Source organism: Stegodyphus dumicola, chromosome 3 (genome assembly GCF_044657685.1).
Source record: "Stegodyphus dumicola isolate Sdum_Otavi_A_Nest chromosome 3, ASM4465768v1".
Classification (NCBI taxonomy): domain Eukaryota; kingdom Metazoa; phylum Arthropoda; class Arachnida; order Araneae; family Eresidae; genus Stegodyphus; species Stegodyphus dumicola.
In genome coordinates this window covers 177,574,567-177,595,531 of record NC_140770.1, presented here as the reverse complement: position 1 = coordinate 177,595,531, position 20,965 = coordinate 177,574,567, and the positions used below count along the sequence as shown (strand labels likewise).

Sequence of the window (20,965 nt, the reverse complement as noted above, 5' to 3'; positions counted from 1 at the left end):
ATCAGCATAGTAAAATTGTTCCCATAAAGTAGAGTTTTGGCGAAGTCGTAGGATATGGCAGAGTGTGGCTTCTCTCTCAGCTAGGAGGTCGTCCGGTGGAATTTTTGCTAAAACCTGTAATGCTGCTGTGGATGTTGTTCGATAGCTTCGGCAGATTTTTAGGAGAAAGGGCCTCTGTAGGGATTGGAGAATTCTCCTCTCATGACCTGTTAAATGATGTGCCCAGATTCCTGAGCCATAGAGAATAATTTTTTCAATGACAGATCGGTACCATATTTTTAAGAGATTGGAGGAAATTCCCCCATGTGGCAGCTGTTGTGCGTTTCATACTATTGTGGAGGTGCAGAAGTTTCGATTTGAGATAACGAAAGTGTGGTATCCATGAAAGTCTATGGTCCAGTATGATTCTTGGAACAGCTGACTAATAACTCACCACTCCGAGTTGGTCTGATTTGTCGGATAGGAATCCGGAGTTTCTTAGGATTAAGTTTATGAGCTAGTTGTCACTGGACGTCTTGAGGGGTGGTGTCCGGTTCCGTCGATTTGAGAAGTAAAACGTGTTCCTGTTGTGCTGCGGCTACACGAGGTTTCCTTTTCTTGTAGGATACCAAGGTAAACTGATTTTTATCCGAATTTGCACGTGGTATTGGTGTCACTGGGCCTGTGGGTTCCTCGGAATTGCTGCCGACAATTGTTGGATCGATCAGCGTTAAGGATTTGAGTAAAGATTCGTTCAACGCTATCGCAGTCTCTTTTTGTGTACGTTCCACTAGAATATTATTATCTCTTTCAATGAGAGCTTTTTGGAGAAGCGTGAATAAGTCTGTCAAAAATTTAGTATCGTCCTTATTAAGTTTGTGTTTTGCATGAACGGTGGCAGCAAATTGCTGAGCTGCAGACAATCGAGATAAGAGATATTCAGAACTCAAATTGTCAGTATCTATTGATAGTCCAGATGACGAGGGAATGCGAGATGAAGATGGTGTGGCAATAATTGTATTTGAGACTGTTATTGAGGATGTTTCATGAGTTGATGCCATGGATATTGTTTATGTATAGTACATGAGCAAGGGTTATCAGTTACAATATTGCAAAAGATAATGTGTATACAGATAATTACAAATAGATGATACAGATATGTGTATACAAATAAATATAACAAAATAATGTGTATACAGATAATTACAAAAGAATATACGTATACAAATAAAGAGTATATAATTACAATGACATCCAATAGATAAATATATATGTCCTAAATAAACAAATCGTTAATAGTAGATAATACTAATAACAGTTAAATAAAAATACGCAAGAGGTAAATATAAGTTTAAATGTATCTATCGATCAGCCACGTTAATACACTAAACACAGTAACTTAATAAAATACAATATGTATTATAAATGGCAAGCGTGGCAAAATAATCATAAAGTTTATCTCAGGAATTAATTAAAGGTGAAAAATAATAAACTTTTAATGAAATACTCGTATTATATTTAAAATCTCTAAAGTAAAGAGATTTAATAATTGGCAAGAATGAAGTTAAAAAGGAAATAATAAGTCACTTATACATCTGAAGTATAAATTCAAGCAGTTAGTCTGCGAAAGTAAGCTTAAGACGTAATTAAATTTAAAGTAGAAATGGCTGTACAACAGCTAATCGGTTAATAAAAGTTCACTAATAAAAAATTACTGCATCATATACAATTATAATAAATAGGAGCACATGAAGTTTAATGAGTTAAAAATAAATAATGAATTAAAGTATTACACTGATAAGTAAAAAGCTGAAACCTATGGCAACAATGATTTGAAATTGAAAGAAATAAGAAAATATGAATTTAAGGAAATTTAGGGGAACAATCGTATAATGTGAATTAACCGACTTTTTTAAAACTATTTAATTAAATAAAACAGTATTAAAATGATAAAATTGTAAGAAAATAATATAGAAATATTACAAAGTGATCACTAATTACTATTTAAATACAAATAATGAAATAAAAACAGGAAAAACATAAAAAATAATGAATGTAAACATAAAACATAAACGACTTATCGGGTATCCTGTTAAAGTTTTGAAAGTTGATTAAAGTATTCCAAAACGTCCAAAAACAGGTGGAAGCACGTAGAAGTAATCCAAGGTAATCTAATGCTGTCAAATAAATGTCCTAGTAATAGATAGCTTGAATTTCTGGGCTAATTTCCAGATGTTTCAGGAATCGTTACTGTGATCCAGTTGTTTAGCCTGTCATTGTCAGGAAAAACTTGAAAAAGTTCATTAGTCCCAAAATAATTGTCACATCCGTTTGTAACTGATATCAAAATGTTCCTCTCTTAACGGGCAGTCGGGGGATATCAAAATCACTACAATCGTCAAAGTATTTCCTCACTTAGATTTTTCTTATCAGGAGCGTTAAAAACTTGCAACCAACAGCTGAAAATCAAAATGCATTCCCGTGTACGTACCACAAATCATCTGTTTTGAAATTTTTAGTTTGAAAATTTACATAATTTGAACCATTGGAAATTTAACTGCAGTTAATTGATCGTTGGTTTTCGTTAGCTGGTTGGTTCTAAATAATCGCTGTCCCTTCACTTCCACAAAGAAGTATATCTGGTAAGATAAATCTTCGTTGTTTTCGTTGAGGAGAATCCTTAGAAAAAGACTTTGTTGGAGGTGTAATATCTCGGAAAATCTTGCCTGGAACCACTATTACCTTCACTTGTTGGAAAGCCTATGATCGCTTCAGTAATCGAGGTTTCAAGTATTTGTCAGTGAATCATGCTATGATGTATAAAGATCCCAAAACTGACACCCATAACAACAATGGAGGCCTTCCATTACTGAGGGCATATGGAACCAGATTAAATGGGAGAGGAAATTTCTGATCCTTACTTGGCGGAGATTTTTATGGCGTCGAGGGTACCAGGATCAAAAGGAAGAGAGTGCGTCCCGGGATTAAGTAAATTGGTATTGCAGAACTGTATGTGCTGGAATCATTCGATGCTGAAGTTAAGACATAGTCAAGAACACACAAAGTGCGCACTTTTGTTGTTTGGTAACATAACGTTTTTGGGGTTGTTTTGCGTGACAGCTATCTTGGGGTCGTTCTTGGCGTCAAAAAATTCTACGAAAATATCAAGGGGCACCCATTTATAAACTTTTACCCTACCAATAATTTACCAAATTATTTCATTATTTTGCTGACATTAATACAGCTACGAAACATTCGAAAAATGGATGAACGTTTCATCGTGTCTAAAGTTTTGTACGATATTTAGTGCCTTAAAAAAGTAATAGGACATTCCTGATTTCCAAAAATAATATCAATACGTTGAAATGCCTTAAAATGAAATTATGAAATTTTATTCTTACTTACGCGTGATTTCTTACTTACTAAGCTTTTACTTAATGTTCTGTTTACAATAAATACTTCTGTACTATTCAGTTATCGGGACCAAAGTCGTAGCTGAATGTTTTGCTAAACTCGTCAAAAGATTGGTTCATATGAAGTCACGAATGTTTTCTTTCAAAATCGTTATAATGTTTACTTTTTGAAGAAAAAAAAACGTAAAAGAATGCGCTTTCAAAATTGACAAAGAATACAAATTCTGAAGGGTAACTTTCACTTGTGCTTTTATTGTATTTACCATGGAACTGCAAATTTGGGACTTACCGAATGATGAAATATCTTCTATACAATTTCTACAGAACGAATGATTATTTATTCTGAAACAAAGTGAACGAAGAACCGGTAAAACGAAGGTCTTCTTCAATTGGAAGGAAGTACCGAAATGGAGACATGAATATATGGACGTGACAATTTAAAAAGCATAATATTCTCAAAACTGGTTTGAAGGATCGTGAATCAGTTTCCTAACGGCAATTCATTTCATTTATATATTATATTTAGAATTAACTTCCACTTAATATTATCAGTATCAACTTGATATGAATCATTGCATTGTTATTGTTTGGAACATTTATATAAGGGAAATATATGGCCATACAATCAACGTCTAGATCTTCAGTTAATATAGGCATAAAGCTGCACTGATAATATTGTTGACGTTGATGAAAGTCTCGTTTTCGCATAGGAAAAATCAATGTTGGTTGTATCCTTTCAACCCCGTGGGTGAAGGTTAAGGTTATGGTTATGGAACAGTGCGGAAGAGCGGAATAAATTTCAACTTGGCACTCACCATAACCAATTAGATTTGTTACTTACGTGGCTGTAGCAGCGCCCTAAAGCGCAAACGTTTTCGGACATTTTAAATGATATCTGCTATATAATAAAATCAAATAGTTTCACGACGCCACGTTAACATTAATTTCCTAACCGAAGTTTTTCTCCTCGATTTCTTTGGCAAGTTGTTTAATTTACATTAAAAATTTTGAATTTTAGGAGTAACTGTTACGTTATTTTTTCCTTTGAATTATACTTCATCTTAACCGTATCGTACATATTTTGGCGATTATTTATTTATGCTTCGAATTTTTCGCTAGATCATCAGCCTTTTGCTATATCTGAAAAGGGTCCCGATAACAGAAGAGTGCCAATATTTTTTCTAAGAGTAAAATGATCAATTCAAAAATTAGCATGTTTTTATTAGAAGAGAAAAGCTATAGATTATAGATTAATTTCGATTGTCATGTTTATTTCTAAGAGTTGCGCACTAACCCCAACATATATTTGTACATTTTTAAGTCCTGTATAATTTCAAAACATTTTTGTTCAATGAGTCTAACATCTTGCGCTTCTCTTCACAGTAAATTTCAAAATAAGTTCTTTATAAAAGCAACGTCAAGAGCTTTACTGCAAAATCAACATCAATCAAGACTAAATTTTCGATGTTCTTAAGTCTTTCATAAAACTTGAAAGTTGGATGAAATTGAAAGAAAAGTACTTTACGAATATCCCGAGGCTGAAGACAATCATGAATTTTTCTTCTTTGCATTCTATTAATAAGATTTCTTTTAAATTTTAAAACTTTTATTAGAACAATAGGAGGAAAAAATCATTGATTTGACCCTATCAATTTAGTTAAACCAACTACCCACCTCATTTGAAGATTCGTCAGTCAATATAAGGATGGTTACTTTTTGAAAAGTTATCCAAGTTATTGTTCCCATACATAAGTTTCCCTCTTCTGCAGAGAAATACAATCACAGTTTTCTCGAATAACGAAATACTGAAGTACAAAAATAAAAAAAGATGTCTTTATGGTTTCTTCCAAAATGATTATTACGAGACAATTCTTTTCATCTGAATCTAAGAATTCGAAACCGTTTAAGAGACTTCTTTCAGCATGAGAGAATTAAAAATAAATCCCTTGCATTTAGATCGGCGTCTATGTAAGCAGAAAAAAATTCTTTTCTATAGTCTTTTTCTTTGTTTAACTCGGTTAATGGTCTGTTTAAAAACTTCCCATTGCATCAAAATTTAAGCTATGATTCGTTAAAGGGAATAAAAGCAGAATTCGAGAAAACTAGGATAATCCGGCCATAACAGGAGTACCATTTTTATCTTCAAAATGTAAGAGAGGTCACCAATATTGTGACAGGCATATCCCATAAACTTCTAGTAAGTACATTTACGAATTGTCATAAGATCAAAACATCAGAAGAAGACCGTTAAGTTTTAGTCAATATAAGTTGAAAATATGTTATAATATTTCAGAGTATTTCCAGTTTGTTCAATATTCAGCATTTCTAATATCACGACAGAGTAATATAGATTTTAAATAATATAAGCAATTATAATTGTTCTTCTTCTGCTTCTTCTTCTTATTATTATTATTCTATAAATCGTAGAAAAAGCCGCCCAACCAGGATACTGGCTAGCGGTGCTGACTACTGTACCGGTAGACCGGGTTTCGAAATCCGGAGAAGGCATGGATGTTTGTAAACGTACAGTGTCTGTGTAGCGTGGGGCACTCTAAATATGCGAAGTCCTCTCGAGTGGTTGGTGGTGAGGAAAGAGGAATGGGAGACCCTCGGATCCGTCCCCCCCTGGGGTTCATTCCTCAAAAATTGGGGGGGGGGCGGAAAGGAGCAAAAGTCGTACCCTCACCTATGGTGCTCAAGGCTCTTGCGAACGGCAAGCACAATCTTGCACTCCTTGCCACGATGAATTCTGTGGGCTTCTTTTGATGTTATTGTCAAATAAGTGAAATAAGTGAGAACAAAAACAGCAACATCCGTAGTAAATTAATGTTAACTATGCCTTAATGGGCTGCACAAAGTTCGTCGTGATGCGAATTCATTAAGCCTCCCTTCCAAGTTAGCTTCAAGATTTTATCTCTTGACCATTTTTAATTATAAGTCTATATTTATGTTCGAGTTTTGTACTGTAGAACTAGTCTTAAGTCATTAAATGATAAAAAGTTATTAACAGTGGGACTCTGCACATATTGGTGTGTACAGAAACGAAATGCTTAATTTCTTGACAGAAAGGGCTATCCGTTTTCTTCATACCTTTCTATTTCGTTACACATCTTAAGCTTTAGAAAAGTGACCTAAATCTTCGTTGAAAATACCCTTAAAAATACCGGCACTTATAATGGAAAAAAGCCCTGACAAAATAACTAAATGTTTTCCAAAATAATAATAATTTAAAAAAAAACTGAAAGCTTTCAGACGTTATATTACGCCCAAGGGGACCTTTCATTGACGTTTTATGTGTCACCTTTATTTATTAAATATCGTGCTCTTCGCACTTAAATCATAAAATTCAGTTCAACAATAATGTCACAAAATAATTTCAAAAGAGCGTGTCTTTAGAATTTCGGATACACAGTCTCGCGCGGTCTGGAGATAACTATTTTTTTTCGTACAGTGTTGTTATTGCTTGCTTTAAAATCGTTGAGATTTTTAATCAAAAATTCGTTCACGTTTTACAAAATATGAATTCGATTATATAATATACTCCAAATGTGGGCTTCCAGATGCCCATATTCGAGTCGAGGACGTTTGCGTGTTTCCTTTATTTATTAAATATCGCGTTCTGGGAGCTTACGCCACATAAAATTCGGTTCAAGAGCAAAATCAAAAAATATTTAAAAACAGCATACCTTTAGAACTTCCAATAGACAGTCTCGTGCGCTGGATATGAAAATGTTTTATTCCGTATAGTGTTACCACTGCTGGCTTTGAAATCGTTGAGTTTGCTAAGTAATTTTTTTTTATTTTAAAAAATATGAAGTAGATAATAAAAATAATTTCAAATTCAAAAATTGGGCTTTCAGCTGCCCGTATTCTAGTCTGATGTCTCTAGGTACCGTTGTTTTTTTCGCAGTGGGAGAAACATACACACATTCATGAAGATTATTCATTATTTAATTTCTTTAAATATAATGCAAATATTTGGTGGCAACGATTTTAAAAGTGAGCCGACATTTATAGTGAACCGGCACAAAATGCCAAAACGAAATTAACCCTTCTGGCTAATAAAATTTTATTGCACTATGTGCAGGTATAGTGTATTCATATCCTGCATAAATCCAGAAGGAAAATACCAAAGCGTAACAAAGTCATGGTGCTAGAAACGCATCTTGGTCTACTTGCTGATGAAACGAAGTCTCTGAGTTGATGATAAAGATATACCACCAGAGAACTCTAGCTCCTGCGAAAGAAGCCGGCATGGGGGTTGGGACCAAAAAGGTTTCATTCAAGATTCGAAAAAGAAGACATGTACTATAATATATGACAAGCTTATTAGAGCCTGGAAAAATTCGTGGGATCTCTCTGAACGAAACAAAAACTATCTAAAATGTTTAAAAATTAGAAAAAAAAAATGGGAATTTTAGGAGATGTAGATGTCACTCAAATTCTCACTGCGCATGGAAGGTTCTCTGCTTACTTAAAAAGGTTCCACCTCCAGGAAAATGATATATGTAAAGTTTGTAATAAACTCGGTGATTCAAAGCATTTCGTCGAGGACTGTTGCTTGACTGGAAGTGTGACAGGAAAATATAAATTTGCAAAGTTTTAGGATTTAATTTAGCAACTATAAATTGCTTAGAAAATTTGCAAGAGATATCAGGAAAACTGTGAACAAGAAGAATATTAGTATCGAGATATAACAAAGCAGAAAATCATACTGAAAACAGAAAAAATTGAGGTAACTTATAAAGTTAAGATGAATTTTGATAATATAAAGAAGATTTGAATAATAATGACTAATTGAAAGTAAAACTTATAAGGATTTTAAACTTAGGAAAAAACACAGAAATGGAAACGACACATTTATAAATTATTTAACCGAGAGTGTTTGGAATGTATGTATCTGCTTTACTTTTTTTTTTTGTTGTTGTTGTTATGCTTTGTGGCTTGGCCTGTCCCCTCATAGCCATATGGCAGGTTTCGCCTGCTAGGTGAGCTGGGGCCAATGCTTAGAACTAACTAACTAACCATCAGAGATCAAACGTTCCATCTAAAGATGGATGATCCGCTCCGGAATCGCTTCGCTTTACTAAGCTAGCGATCAGCACTCCGGCGAAAACGGAACTGTAGTTCTTTAATAGTTCACCGAAAGCTGTTGTTCCGAAGCGTGCCAAAAATTTGATTCCTGTTAATGTAAACACTAGCATTCTTTGCTTTATTATTTACTGAAAAAGTCTCTGACATCTCTTTTTTATGTGTGCATGTGTATTATGTATGTATATATGTGTACTTTTGCTTTGCTTGTGTTCCATCTAATATTCAAAAAACAAAACATTGCATCTCAGCGAAAGACCACAACTGTTTGCTACTGGACGGAGTTTTGTTTCTCATCTGGCAGTGCGAGGATATGTGTAAAGTACTTAGATTACAGGAACTAGTTCCTCGGATTCTCAATTGTCAGCGCTCCGGCGACCCGGCGCTAGTCGCAGATCTGGATCCTCCGGAATCGTGATTATTCGCTCTTCCATCTCTTCTGCTCTAGCCACGGATTTGAATTCCACTAAGTCGTCATTATTCGCTCCTTTCATCGCTTCTGCTCTAGGCGCCAACCTGGCTCCTGCGGAGTTTTGTTTATTTGCATTTTTTTGCTTCCTTGGAGCTGTTCCTTTGAGATTCATTTTAATTCTTTGAATACTGTATCATAGTATAGCTATGCATATTAGGTATTACCTTCTTTATACAATATTACTGTAATATTTATGTAAAATAATAAATTATGTTTTTCTTTATATACTTATTTTAATAACGTTTTGTAATCAAGAGTGGTGAATTTCTCTTTAATATTTCTTTAGAATTAGTACATATTTATAAACATAAATTTTTTCATCTAATATACTTTTTCAAGGTTGCAGAACAAAATGTGGACCCTACCGAACAGAAGAACCTCGAGCGATATTTGGTATCATTTTGTCAAAGTAGATGAAAAAGGGGAAAATGCCGCCATTGTCAGCAGACAATTTGCTGTTCTTTGGGATCTGCCAGTGCCTTGAAGTAGCAACAAAATATCAATTATGATAATACAATAATGTAATCTTTAACAAAAGTGAGTTTAGTTTTCGTTGTTTTTAAAGTTTTAGCATTTTTTGTTCCAGAATTTTGTTGCTGTTCTACGTAGAAAAATTTTTTTTAGAAAATCTCAAATTCACAATTGAAAGAAATCAGTCCAGAAGAGTGAGCGGTTTGATTGAGTTGATTCAAGCGATCCCACTCCTTGTTCAGTTCTTCCTGATTTTCCACCCTATTTGCACACCGCTCTTGATCCAAGCCTGTTCGGAGAGCATTCTCAAGGTCATTGCTAATGAGCGGGGAATCTTTAAAAAGAACTGATTCCCTTTAGTGAGTGAACGATTCCGATCTGATCCCTTAAGAGAGCGGTTTTGTCAGTCTCTAATTCCGTCAACATTCACTGATCCAGTTTCATTCCTCAATGATACATATCGCCTACTAAACCTGATAAACCAAGCAGATATAATGATCTCGGGAAATGCTTAGATTTGCTAAAGGGCAAAGCAGAAGATAACTCCATTTTTTGAAATGCTCGGAATGTTGATTTTCTGCTAAAATGTAAACGGCAATAAGTTATTTGTTAACGGTTTTTGATTTAAATCGCCCATAACTGGAATGAAGATTAACCATAGGCTCTTCCGTTTGCATTTCTAAAGCAGTTTTGCTGCACATTAAAAGTATGTTAAGCTTTCATTCCTTGTTGGTTATGGTGTATGTATGAAGGAAATTAACGTAAATTAATGAACAATTCTTTGCCATTTATAAAATATGACAAACAATAATGCCACATTTACAGAAATTAGAAAAGTTTTGTTCTTTTGTTTAATTTCTTAAAACTGTGTTACACAATGTATACTCCTTGTGGTAGAAATTTAAACCCCCATTAACAAGAAGCAGAGAATTAAATAAGAGGGAGATTTTTAATTCTACGCTCACGAGAATCATTATTGAAAATCTGTAGTATATTTGAGCTGTAGATCCCCAGAATATCTATCTGTCATTAAATTAGGTCTAATGATGGACATTCTTATAGCAGTAAATAGAAATTAAATGACATTTCAGTAGCTTCAACTGATGTAAGATTTACTGAAGAGAGATAGGTTTAAGGAGAGTATCTCTGTCTATCGCAGATACGAAGCCACTTCGGAGACAATGATTTTGTTGATGTTTCAACCTACGTTGGGAAGATCGCTTTATATGTTTTTATCAAATAACTTCCAACATGTCCTCAATTTAAAAGGTAGATATTACCTTGAAGTTGCGGAAAATATAAGCATGTTCATCTTGCATCAAAAAATGGTTGCATTGCATTGCTGAACACAGGTTTTCGTTATTCCCATCTAGAGTTTTTTTCTAGATAACTGCACCTTGAGGATAAGCTCAATAAACGTTTCCGTGAAGGCATTTCACGACTGAAAATCGATACTGGAGGAAAGGATAGGAATTCAAAACCATTCTTTGAAGCTAACGGACAATTGTTGGCAATTAAGTTTTAGAAATACTGCCCACACGAGTGGCAACAGAAAATAGCTCTAGTCATTAAAACAGTTGTAATCTTATTTGCTAAAACATTTTATCCATGTCTTCCAAGAGAAACCATAAATATAAATAATCTGAGAACCCTGATGCAGGATACAAATTAAAATTTGTGTTCGATGTTATCCGAATTTGTTAAAATTGATTTACATAGATATTGGCGAAGATTTCGTGAAGTACCTGGAAACCAGGGTAATACTGAGGAGTTCAAGTTTCGGTTATATGTACTTGGAGTTTAGTTATTTGGATTGAGGATTGCTTTGACTTTCATTACTCTTGCAGCCTCCTTTAGGCATATCTCTATAGCCTTAGCATATCTCTATTTCTCCAAAATTCTCTTTTCACTTTATCATTCTGCATCTTCCGTTTCTAATGTATTTTCCCATCTACTGTAGCAGAATATTAAATAAAATATGTTTTATGAGTTTATTATTTCTAATTATAATTACTTTTGATTAATTTATTTCGTTTTAATAAGGACATTAGCTTAGGATTATAAATATTGGGAAGGCCATCGCTAAAGATATCAAATAAATTATATGAACTCTATAAGGTATTTCTCCCACATTCTTGGCATGCCTTCGTGGTGCAGTGGTTCTGCACTCTGGCCCGGTATTCCAGACATCCGTGGTTCGATTCCCGACGAAGGCGGTTGCTAATTTTTCATCTTGCCTGCTTCCAAAAATATACCTAATGTCTTTACAGTGGCGCCCGAACTAAAAGGGTGGTGGATGATGATTTCTCCCCATCCAGGATTTAGGGATTGGGTCCCCTAAACCCTTTAAAAAGGGGAAGTATAAAAGATATTTCTCTCGCCTTCTTAGCGAGCCTTCGTGGTGTAGTAATCTGCACGCTCAGCGCATAATTGAGAGGTCGGCGGTTCGATTCCCGGCGAAGGTTTTGCTAATTTTTCATCTCTCCTTCTTCCAAAAGTACTCGTATACCTAATGTCTCTACACTGCTACCTAGAGATCAAGGTTTCAATTGACTTTGACCATGTCAACAACTTATAGAAGTATTATGACCAGATTATTATTACTTATTAATTTGTTCATACCTTTAATCTATTAACCCACTATAGAATGCTTCTGTTTCTCTAATAAATCGAATAAGCAAAAGCGTGAAACTCGCTATGGTATAAATAGAGTGAAATGAGAATGGAAAAATTAGAGGGAAAAAAATGCAAATTTAATGCCCCCCCCAACATCGCACGATAATTTGCACGAAAATTGTTTGTTTGCATTCGCAAACATATTATTATGATTTCCCAATTAAACATATTTTAAAGGGTGTTAATTTGCCTTTTAGCGCTATGAAAGGTATAGCGCATCTATTGGCAACCATTTAAATCAAAATGTACCTTACGTTGTTAAAATTATTTGCACCTTTGCTAAAACCTTATTCTAATATGCCACTTTTCTTAAAATTTTATGCAATTTTTTAACGCAGACAAATTGATATGACATCCTATATGTTACAATTAATAATCGCCCTGGCATGCTAAAACTTCTCTGGCAGTGCAAAGTTTGCAAAAAAATTAGTTAAAAACGGTACGCCCAACGTGGCCAACGAACCCACGATTCCGAGATTAAGAGTCTCGTGCTCTACCGACTGAGCTAGCCGGGCAACATGGGCGTTATTAAATAAAGACTAAATAAAGTTTCATTAATTATTTTATAGTTTTATTTTTTAAAATAACTCAAACTTTGTACAACAATGTTAACTAAAACAACTCATGAAATTAATCAAAACCTTGACTGCGCACAATGTTTCGGATAAAAATACTGTTAAGCATTGTTAAACATTAATAAATATTAATGAGCTGAATTCGCTCCCGCCACACATATATTTTTCTTTTCGCCTTTTCTAATACAAGTCGCAATATCATTAAGCACAGCGCCGCCTTTTTAAGTATTGTAAATATTTGTTGCTAAATGCGAAAAATGTTTTATAGTTTAGATTAAATTTATTAACATTAGCTTTTATATTTTAGACTTAAAGCTGCGAAAAGAGCACTTTATACCTTTATCATTAAATATTACAAGCATTTATAGCGCTTAATAAATTTTATTTAAAACTAAATCATTGGAAATTCGATTGTAATATATTTAAAATATTTAATTTTCGCAGTCCCATGTTTCGTCTCTAGATATCTCATATTAAAAGTCTCTAATATTTTCTATTTTGCAGCAGAAATCATTCTCGGTTTTCAAATGCAATGCTTAGTTTAGAAGCATGGTTATATTTCAGTGTTTTCAACACTATAGTTTTTCAGATAAATAAAATAAAAAATACCATTAATTCTTTAATGGTTACATTCGCATTGACTGAACACAATTTTCTCGCAATATCGTTTTCTGTGATCGTAAATATTGCATTCTATTCATGGACATCTGTTTAGAAACGCATCAAAGGATCGATATTCAATTACATTTCGTAAGAATTCTTTTCCAAACATTGCCCGCGATATACTCGAAAGAGGAAAATCAATTCTAAAAATAATCACCTAGGATATGTGCGGTATTTTAAGCAACGAACTGTGCCATATTTGCATAAGACATTACTTTCCTGAACATGAATTTGGGTTAAAATAGACATATACTTACTCATATTCTGAAGAAAAGCAAGTGGTCTGGCCCGCCATGTTTCGGTTATGCATTTCCGATTATTATCACATACAAAGGCGGTACTTTCAAATAAATTCATTCAAAAATCTGTGCCTTTCTTCCTGCTATTATAGAGATATTCAATTGGCCATAAGTGAATGCATAGTGCTAAAATTTATCGGTACTCTTCTGTTTTGAGGGCTGTAAAAAATTGCAGCGAAAATGTATGCGCGAAAGCGCCAAATCTAGCAAACGTGCCCATTTAACAGCGCGCCAATTCTAGCGTACGCGCTGATTTCAGATTGCGTAAGTTTATATACACTGGTGTGCAAAAATTAAGGACGAGACGGTTTTTTCAATATAACTTTGTACAAAAGCTTTCCAAATCAACACATTTAACACCGTAAGATCCCCAATACGTAAGGACATGAGTAATGTAAGCAACACTTAATAAAAGAGAAATCAGAGGGATAAAAAGAAGCTTTATTGAAAAAGTAGCATGGAGCGCAATGCAACTGAAGGCTGAAACATCCCTGTGATGGGTGTCCAGCAAGAAACATCCGGTCTTTAATAGGGGATATGATCTCCCCTGACTGCTAGGCAGGTTTCACAGCGTCTGCCCATGCTGAGAATGAGGGTGTCAATGAATTGTTGAGGCATTGCTGCCCATTCGTCTTGCAGCGCCAATCGAAGCTCCGGAATCGTTACTGGTGGTAAGGTACGAGCTGCCAAGTGTTGCCTAGAAAATCCCATACATGCTCGATGGGATTGAGATCCGGAGATCGTGCCGGCCAATCCATACGTTTAATATCCTCACTCTCTAAGAGCTGTTCGGCAGCTACTGTGCGATGGCATGGTGCATTGTCGTCCATGAAAAGGAACTGCGGACCCATAGCGCCTCTAAAAAGACGCACATATGGAAGAAGAATCTCGTTACAATAACGGGCCCCGTTTACTGAACCTGCGTCGAAGATGTGAAGGTCTGTACGACTACCAAGCATGATGCCTCCCCAAACGAGAACACCGCCACCTCCATACCTGTCCCTTTCAATGATGTTCGAGGGATGATTGCGGCTTCCCCGCTCTCTCCAGATGAGTATGCGATGAGAATCGCTACTCAGACTGAATCTGCTCTCATCTGTAAAGAGTACTCGTCCCCATTCATTGTGTCTCCAATTCCGGTGTTCCGGCACCACAGAGAACGCCTTTCCCGATGGGCAGGCATTAGAGGTATACACGGTACAGGGCGTCGTGCAAACAGACCATCACCGTGCAGTCTTCTGGCAACGGTAAAACGCGATATCGGTCGTCCAGTCGCCTGTGTCGTGTGTCTAGCGATTTCTCCTGCTGTCTGCCGCCTGTTTCTTCTGGCCTGTAAGGCAATATACCGGTCATCTGCGAGTGTGGTTCCTCGTGGACGACCACTACTAAACCCCCGGATAGCTGTTCCTGTAGTTTGAAATTGTCTCCAAAGTCGTGAAACGATGCTGTGAGCAATTCCGAACTCTGCAGCCACACTTGTCACACTGCGGCCTTCCTCCAACTTCCCAATGATTCGACCTCGGGTAAAAGCATTCAGATGTCGTCTAACAGATTGATTATTCACCATTTCTCGCTGAGGCAGCAACTCGGTGTGATTTTAACTGCTATACGGCGTGCAATATCTTTGCCAGAAATACTGATCTTACACCGACAACATGCTTTATACTACTCAGACACTCCCGCATTACGTCTACCTGCATATCTGCGCATGTGCTACCGTACATCACCTTACTTAATCTCCTGATTGGTCTTTCTGTCCGCTCTGCCTCTTCGTTCAGCTGATGTGCTAATTTTTCGACTTCGTCCTTAATTTTTGCACACCAGTGTACTTCTATATTTCCTAAGACGCCATTGAAATACTAGTTTAATTTTTAAATCCTTTTTTGATATCCTATGGATTTAACAATTTTGGAATTGCCCATGATGAAAAGTCGGCAATAGAATTTTGAGTAAAAGTGCAGAATCACTCACTGCTTGACGCTTTTTTAAGAATTGAACATACTCGGTATCCATGTGCACATCGACCTATTTTCACTTAAAAAAAATCTCAGAATTGCACAAAAATGGCACTGCGCACCCCCTTGACTTTATCTATGTACACATCGACCTATTTTCGTTTGAAAAGTAAAATAAAATTGACAAAAATCCAATTGTTTTTACCCTTGTAAAATAAGTGAGCGATTCTGCACTTCTGAATTCCGATTATGAGTATTTTGAAAGAAAAGGCATCATTCATTATAGAAAATTACGTTTGAACAACCAACGAGATGAAATTATGCTTTAGTGATAATGCGGTAGCGAAATAGCGATGCCAGCATCCATTCAGTTATGTTTAGCAATTTTTATATAAATTATAATAATGATCTGAAATAGTTATTTACTCTTATGCTTCCATTCAGTCATGTTTAGCCTTTTTCATATAAATTATAATAATAAAAAAGTATTATATGAAATTAACCTTTCATCTAAATTAAAACATTAATCTTAGATAGTTTTATTTACTATTATACTTCCTTTTTTGCCGCAATTACTAGGGTTGCCGCAATTATTTCTGGCAGCATTGGCATCAACAATAGTTTGGCGGTTATTTACGGCCCTCGAAACCGAATAGTACCAATTTATCAAATATGTGAGCGGAGGGGAAATAATTAGGCAATATTTAGAATATGTAATATTTATAATTTATATTTATAACTTGCATGGAACACATTTTGCATATAATTTTCATTTCTTTAAGATGAAGTGAAGTGAAATGCATAAATTAATACATAAATTGCATGAAAAGTTTTTCATAAAATTTTCGTTTATTTAAGTTATAATCAGTGATTTCTTTAGATTTCGCATTTGATACGATTTCGACTAATTTTCACCAGTATTCGGACAAAAGTGTGCCCATAAGTGGTTTTAGTAATCTTGCTTTCATAACAGTGGCTGTGTAAACAAAGTACCACTCATAAATATGACAGAAGCGAGGTATATCGAGAGCAGTAACATCGATTATACAGGAAGATGTTTCCTTCTTTTAATGCGAATATAATTATTAAAAAAAAAATCTGAAAGTTTCCAGATTTTAACGGTAAAACCTTAAAACACCCAGTAGACTGGTATTGCAAAACCTTAAAAAAACTAAAAGCGTTAACTTCTTTTCATAACATCATTTCTTAGCCTAAACTTATTTTCCGTAAATTGAGATTACCAGTTTATTAGTTATTTAGACATCCCGTAAATAGTCTTTCATCTTGAAATATTCCATTTCAGTCTTGTACTTCAAGGAACAATAATTTCTATCCCTCAGCGTTTTTGACACGCATTTGATGATTTATTGCCGCCATTACTATTCATTATATGACAGCAGAGAGCTAAAATGACGCCCAATTTAACCATCACATATAATTTTCGAGATCCAGTAATCATATTTTCTTCATGTGGCCTGTCAATGGATCCGTAAATCAGAGAAATCGCGTATTCATTAAATTTTAAATCATTTTGCGGTAGAATAATTGGGAAAAATTCTCTTCAGTTTACTATATACCTTTTCTTTAGGAAGCCTAGATAAAAAAAATCTGATGTGTACACCACATGACTTCCTTTCACGGAATATTAAATTATACGCATTTTTCTTGCATTTCATTTAAACTTATTGGATTGAATTAAATCTGCTTCGTCGATACCACATAAACCACAATAGAATAAATGCACTCTTTAAAATTCATATATTTGTCTACCATAGCGACATTCTGGCGTTAGGTTCAACTAACAGCGCTATATTTCGATTATATTATATCTCATAATGCACAAAATTTATATCATTTGAAGAATTATCTAATCGTTGCCACATGTTCTATTCAAATAGTATAATAAATCTAGAACGATGTATAAAAGAAATTAAGCTAACAAAATGAAAAAGAAATAGTTTTTCACAGACGATTCAGTATTTCTCCTTCAATTAATTCCGTTCTCACTTCGCGACAAGGCAAAAATACATAAAAACTCAAAATATCTATATTAAAAATTACGAAGTAAATCCTAAACACTTATTTCCTCGAAAAAATTTCAGAAAGGATTAAGCATGATTTAATTCGCAACAATAAATATACGTTTGGTGCGGCTGATTGCAACCAAAATACGAGGTGCACATCTACATGTTATAGCAGTCCTATACACAAAATTTCAACGTTCTGAGGCTACTCGTTTTTGCGTTTTTATTATGTCCTTACGTACAGATGTCACGCAAAAACATCGTTAAATTGCATTCTGTAGTGGTCAAAATGGATATTTTCGTTGAAATATGATGCCTGAAACCTTTCGCGATTACAATACTTCGTACAAGGAAGTAATTAAAGAAGCTTCCTATGGCTATGATGAATGGAAGAATAATAGAAGAATGGACACATTAATAACTGCTTAAGCCATAAGAAAACAAATATTTCTTACTTAACATACTTAAAATTTCTTACTTTAAAATAACTCAGGCATACTATTACTTATTTACGTATTTATCAAAAAGGAAATGCTTTGTAAGGTACTTCCAAGATTAGATTTTCCTCTGTAAAAGAACATGTTTGAAAGTAAAATAAATAGTAAGCCTGGCTATACAATTTTCGGTTTCTTAAATTGCTGTTATTTGGTTATGTGTTATTTTCATTTTGGGGCAAAAAATTAGGTTTTATAATTATTCCAAAATGCGATATCAAGAAAACAATTTTATCTATTCTTTCTCTTTATTTATCTTTTCTTGACTTTCTTACATTTATAAAATTCATTACTTTATACAAACGCTCTTATACTATTCAGGATAAAACAAGGAAGTGAATATATTTTTGAATGACCATTCCACAATTAATATAACACCAAATAGCATTATTTTTGTTTAAAATGTATGCGAACTACAGCCATTCATTTTTAATTTATTTCACCTACCATGGTGTGTTATGGTTAGCGCAGCATGGCGTATTCATGAACAATGCCAGTGTTAGAAAATGCAATTAACTAATTTCAACCCAGAATGTATTTCACTGACATTTCGGCATAGTAGCATGGATCAATTTCCAATGCGTAAAGCTATTTTTTAAATGGAATAAATAGTTTTGAGCCACATGCTCTATAATTCTAAAAACATCACTAGGCGCTAAACCTACCGAGAGAATATCAGAAAATGTGGTGAATGTGAAAGAGCATTTCTCCGTAGGAGCCGACGCTTCTGCACAATTTATCAGCATAGCGTCTGGGACGAAAGGAGGAAATCAGTTAGAAGAATTCTGAAAAATGATTTTAAAACCCTCTGAACGGCCAGGAGTTTCGCTAAGAAAGCACAAATTTCCCAAAACTACTATGAGAACATTTTTTTTTAAATTTTAATGTACAAACTCTCCTAGTATTTCATACTTGAATTTGCGTACTTTTGATATTCTGCCTTAGTTTCTTTGACATATTTTTATATGAACGTATATATACGTTCTTACAGACATCACAAAAAATATTCTAGGCCGTACATATACGGCCTTGCCGCTTAGAGGGTTAAATTTCCATCCGTATGAGATTATCTTTGTGCGTCAGTTACTCACAACAGGTTCTGACCAAAGAATAGCTTTTCCATACATCCGTACATCCAACCTGCTGTTCGTCCGTACAGCAAAACACCTCTTTCCAAATGTGATTTTTTTCTACATTACACAAACGGTATATATATTTCAACACATATTCAAAGTTAAGTGAAATAAAGTTTGGTGTTAAATAAACTGTGTAACATTCAATCAAAAGTGAGTACACTTTCTTGTATTTACCCCACGTACCAAATGAGGAAGATCTAAATAAAACATAAATCCAAATATATTGGTTCCATAATTCTTATTTTAAATTTTTAATATTAGTCATTACTACACTTAGAAACTTAACTCTTGAAAAAAGTCGAAATGTTTATAGTGTTTCACTCGCGTTGGTAACATAAACTGTGAAAACGCTGAAGAGACTTATCTCTACGTCTTGAAAATTGTAATTAAAATTGTAATATTACAATAGAAAGGTAGGAAGGGTGTAAAAGACTCTTTTATTTAACTCATATAAAGTTCACAGAAAGCGCTACTCGTGCTTGCAGAAACAAACTGCATTTATGGCGTAAATCAAAAGGTAAGGAATTGAAATTAAACTAATCGTAAGCTACCAGAAAAGCTACGCAGATAAAATGTGCACAAGTCGGCCCAAAATCTAATGTTGACGTGACAAGTCTAATAGCTAAAATAACGCAACGCCACAGACAATTGCTCTCAAGCGAATCCACTAGCAACATGACCTTCAGGGGGGAACACACTCTGATTCTACCATCTAAAGCCTTCCTATAAATACTCCATTTTGTCTATCGCATTTGAATACGGACAAAGTAGAAATTAGTATTTTGTCAGGAAAATAGATAGCAAGAAAAGCATAAAATAACTGATTCATAAAAAAATGAATACTCACACGTTTAATAAGTTGTCTTATAAGGTATTTCTCCCAAACTTCTTAGCATGCCGTCGTTTCGTAGTGGTCAGCACACTCGGCGCGTATTCGAAAAATCCGTGGTTCGAGTCTAGGCGAGGGCATTGCGAATTTTTCGTGTCTCATGCTTCTAAAATAACCTGATGTCTCTACAATGGCTCCCAAACTGTTAAAAAATATTGTGGATGATGAATCGCCACTACCGGGATTTTGCGATTGGGTCCCCTTGTAAGGATCTTAAGTTTTACTAACGTTTATTTTATTTTAAATCTTTACTATCACTTCTTATTTTCTACTTCCGGCCAGAATTATAAGCGTTAAGGATTTTATGCAAAGTTTGTCTGGCGAACGCCAAGTATTTAAGTGTGGCCTTTTTGCCAAGCGAGAGAGAGGAAGCAGTAAGTCAACGCAGGCCGCTTACCTTAGAAGTTACGCAGTTGCAGTTCGCCTTCCAGGCCAGAGGTTTTAATCCTCTTGATAATTTTAAACGTATTGTAGTGTTAACATTTCTCTGTACTACATACGGCTTCCTGTTAATATAAGGCCAATCTTCCACGTTTATTATTTCAAAGTTAAGTTTAGAGTTTAGTTCTATTTTTATATTCTTACGTTTAGACCACAAGTAGTGGGTCTTTGTATTCCGAAGTACGGAAATTATTGTAAAGAGAGAAAAATAAAGGGTTTTGTATACCCTTCTTGTGTATCCTGTCTACTTCCCACAGTTATTGAACATAGCTTTAATAAGCTCTCTGTTCCGAGTCAGGTCCTTGCATGTTCCCAAAGAAAGTAAGACGGAACATTGAACCTGATAGTGGCGCCCAACGAAGAAGAATAACCATGGCCGAGTTTAAA

The 20,965-nt window shown here is 34.7% G+C and overlaps 1 non-coding gene across 1 annotated transcript; it reads right to left on the bottom strand.

Annotated features, from left to right (window-relative positions):
• Positions 1-12,544: 12,544 nt before the first annotated feature.
• Positions 12,545-12,617, bottom strand: TRNAK-CUU (transfer RNA lysine (anticodon CUU)). Its single transcript has one exon. It is a non-coding gene; the product is annotated as a tRNA-Lys (tRNA).
• Between the last annotated feature and the right edge of the window lie 8,348 nt (positions 12,618-20,965).